Here is a 4,588-nt window from a genome sequence, read left to right on the forward strand (position 1 = left end):
GGTGCAACACATCCCAAATGGAAGAACAAAAAGCCAGCAAATGCCAGAGCTACAAGTTACATTTGATGCCAATGCTAGCTTTAATTCTTGATTGGTCAGGGCACGAAGGGATATGGGGAGAACGCAGGAGATTAGGGATGAGAGGAAGATTGGATCAGCTATGATGAAATAGTGTAGCAGACTTAATGGGCCAAATGGCCCCACTCTGCACCTATATCTTGTAGTCTGAATGGAAATTATGAATAATTTCAATGTTAATGAGGTAATGATACCTTACAAATGTGACTGAAATTGGTGGGTATTCTATGCTTACAATAACTAATAACCAAAACGTTCATAAAGGCTTTAGTGACAATGCGAACTACAGATAAAATATTGAGTGGACCTGTTGTGGAAATTTGATCATCTTCTCAAAATGGGGAATAATTGCACAGAACTTTTCCAAGGGGGTTAAACAGAAGGTGCGGGGAGAATGGAATGGAGTTGACATTCTTGTCCCATGAGTTCCTCCAAATGCACCGCTGACTGATGCTGAAACCTTCATTTAGTGTTTTGTTACCTCTGATGTTGACCATTCCAATGCCACACTGGCTTGCATCCTGATTCCTGCCACCATTACATTAAGCACCTCCCTGCCAAATGTTATCTCCCTATCACCCTATGGTTATTGGCCTGTCAGCTTTTCAGTTTCAATACTTTACCTACATGTACTCCCTCCCTCGCACCTCCAAAGTTTCAATGTTCTCTACCACTGCCACCTCCACCATCCCTGCAACCTGTCTCGGCACAGTGAAGACCAAACGCTCTCGAAGTCCCTTCCTAGTCCTCTTCACTGAAACACTCTCCTTCCCTCCTTGCGAAGATATTAATGGACATTTTATGTCATAGAATCATACAGTAATGTAGTAAGGAGCCAGGCCCTTCAGCTCTGTACTACTAGGATTCCCTTTACGCTAGTCCAATTTGCACGTGGGTGTGGAGACAATGTTTCCGTTAGTGGCCGAGTCGTCAACCAGAGGACACAGCCTCAGAGTAGAAAGACGTCCCTTTAGAACAGAGATGAAGAGGAATTTCTTCAGCCAGAGAGTGCTGAATCTGTGGAATTCATTTATTGGGTAGACATATTTAAAGCAGAGCCTGATAGGCCCTTGATTAGTAAGGGTGTCTAAGATTACAGGGAGAAGGTAGGAGAATGGGGTTGAAAAGGCCAGGGCATCCATATACCCACTCTGACAATGGTAGGAGCCCATGGCATAAAAAAGGTTGGGAAACTCTTTTCTAAATCTTTGCTATCAATGTACCTATCAAAATGTCCTTTAAATTGTACCTGCCTCTACCATATCCTTATTCCATCCACCAACCACCTTCTGTGTGAAGAAGTTGCCCTTCGATTTCCTCTTAAATCTCACCCTCTGAACATTCACCTTATTTATGCCCCTTATTATTTTATAAACTATGAAGTCACCTTTTGCTTCCTACATTCCAAAGAATAAAGTCCTAGCTTGTTCAACAGCTGTCACTCAGGGCCTTGTCCTGGCGATATTCTTGTAAATTTTCTCTACACTCTTTCCAGCTTAATGACATCTTTCCTGTAACAAGGTGACCAAAACTGTGCACAAAACTCTAGATGCGACCTTACCAATGTCTTACTCAACTGCAATATAACGTCCCAACTCCTGTACTCAGTGTTTAACTGGTGAAGGTTACCTGCTTCAGCACCATCTACATGCTCTGCCACTTTCCGGGAACAAAGTACTTGTAGTCTTAGTACTTAGTAGTAGGTAGGACTACTTGTAGCCATAGGTCCCTCTGTTCTACAACACTCCGCAGAACCTTAATGTTCATGGTGAAAGTTACACCATGATTTGTCTTCTCAAAAGGTTATACATTGCACTTATTAAACTGAAGGCCATTTACCATTTCATACCCTACTAATCCAACTGATCCAGTCATTACTACCAAATTACAAGTAATTTTTTGATCATTTTCTTCACTGTGTATGATATCATCATGTTTTAGTGCCACTTGCAAACGTTTTGGTTTAGCCTTAAATTTTGTACATCTTATATTATGTTATCTAATTGGCTCCAGGTATGTTGTGTTTCGATCAGACATTTCCATTTCAAAATCATTCTTCTTGAAATTTCATGCCATTAAATTTCCACAACAAAACCAATATTGCTGTGGGAAATAACCTGCATTTATTCTGGTATAGGAAAAACTATAGCTTCATAAAACATGGGCTTTGCTTTCACTTGAACTGCTGAATTCATACTGTTTCTGGCACACATGTACTTTGGCAATCAATAACAATTTAAGTAGTGTGGAATTAAACTGCTTCAAATATTTTCATCCAGCTGTGAGTGGCTTCATTGAATTTATTGTAAGATTCTCTCGTTGGTTCAAATGACCGCAAGAACAGATGTTCGCCAGGTACTATCAAGGTAGAAATTGAGTTTGGGGGGGGGGGAAGAGTTTTGGGTAGGGTTCCAAGTGAAAGTCAAGTTTCTTGCCACATGTACATGCTTAGGTGCAATAACAAACTTACTTGCAGCAGCATCACAGGAACATGGATCAAAGTTGCTGGTGAACGCAGCAGATCAGGCAGCATCTCTAGGAAGAGGTACAGTCGATGTTTCGGGCCGAGACCCTTCGTCAGGGCTGAATTCCTCGTGATCACAGGCACATGGCATCTTATAAGCAACATTCACAAAAACATAAAGTATGCACAATTTTAGAAGAAAGCACATACTAGTGTAAAATGGTCACCATGTTGCTAAACTGTAGTCATTAATGTCTGGCCGGTTTTGGAAGTACCGAATGGTTTAAGTAGCTGTTCTTGAACCAGCTGGTGAGTTACTTCAGACTTTGTACCTTTTGCCCAATGGTAGATGTGAAAAGGTGCCTTCTTTAGATACCAGCTGGGAAGGGTTGTGCCCAATGTATTCGGCAGAGTCCATTACTCTCTGCAGATTCTTACATTCCTGTGCATTTGAATCACCATACCAGGCCAAGATGCTAACAGTCAGGATATTTTAATAGTACACTTGTAGAGACTTGTTAGAGAGTTTGGTGACAAGCCAAACCTCCTGAACTTTGTAAAAAAGTGAAGACGCTGGTCAACTTTCCTTATGATTGTATCTATGTGCTGAGCCCATGACAGAACATCCAATATGTTTATGCCCAGGAATTTAAAGCTGTTGACTCTCTCGACTGTTGATTTCCCCCAGTGCAGACTGGTGCATGTTCACACTGTCACCCCTTTGAAAAGTAAACAATTATCTCTTTAGTTGTGTTGATGTTGAGCAAGAAGTTGCAATTGAGGCACCACTCAACCAAGGGTCTTGCTCCAGAAAGCTGACCGATCATCACCTGCGATTCATCCCGCAGCAGTAGTGTCACCAGCGCATTTGAGGATGCATTGGAGCTGTGCTTAGCCACAGTTGTGTGTGCATAGAGAGCAGAGCAGGGGGATAAGCATGCAGTCTTGAGGTTACATGTATTGATGATCAGCAAGGAGATGTCATTACCAATCCTGACTGATCCGAGGTCTGCTGATGAAGACACCAAGTTTCCAGTTGCAGAGGGAGGTAGAGGGGCCCTGGTCTTGAAGCTACTTCCAATTCAAAGTGTGGCTCTGTAGTTACTTTCCCACTATGTGCTTCCTCATCTAATACAATCAGATGCTAAAGTTCTAATTTGCATGAAAACAAAGTAGCGTAATAGAGCACATCAGCAGAGGCCCTTCAGTCCATCTAGTCCATGCCAGCCTGGTCCTGTCTACCCATACGTGGATCATTACTCACCATCCTCCCATCTATGTACCTATCCAAACTTCTCTTTAATATTACACTTGAACTTGCATCTACCACTTACATTGGCAGCTCATTCCACACTCACACCACTCAGAGTGAAGTTGTTCTCCTTCGGATAGCCCTTAAATATTTCACCTTTCAACCTTAACCTATGATCTCTAGATCTAACCTAGGAGGAAACGCCTGCAAGCATTTTCCCTATCTATACCTCTCAATTTTGTATATCTCTATAAGATCTCCCCTAGTTCTCCTGCACTCCAGGGAATAAGGTTCTAATCTATTTACGTTTGCCCAATAACTCGGGTCCTGAAGTCCCTGCAACATCCTTGTAATATTTTCTCTGCACTCTTTCAAACTTATCGACATCTTTTTTTTATAGTCAGGTGACCAGAGCTGTGTACAATATTCCAAATTCAGCCTCAGCAGTGTCTTTTACAACTTCAACATAGCAACTCCTGCACTCAGTGCCCTGATGTATGAAGGCTAAATGTGCCAAGAGTTCTCTCTGCCTGTGATGGCACTTTCAAGGAATGATTTTTATGTACAGTACTTCCAGGTCCCTTTGTTTCTCTGTGCACCTAGCGGGGAATCAGGCCATTTTCCCCACGGGGTCTGTGCTGACCATCGATCTTTCTTTTCAAATCTTTTTATTATTATTATCCAAAATTAACAAGAGTATATCAAAGTAGGCAACACTTACAATGTCTCAAGAAAAAAAAACATTGTTTTAAGGATTGAAAAAATTTTGGTGCCAAAAAAGAGGGAAAAAACCC

This window comes from Mobula birostris, chromosome 7 (genome assembly GCF_030028105.1).
Source record: "Mobula birostris isolate sMobBir1 chromosome 7, sMobBir1.hap1, whole genome shotgun sequence".
NCBI classification, from domain to species: Eukaryota; Metazoa; Chordata; class Chondrichthyes; order Myliobatiformes; family Myliobatidae; genus Mobula; species Mobula birostris.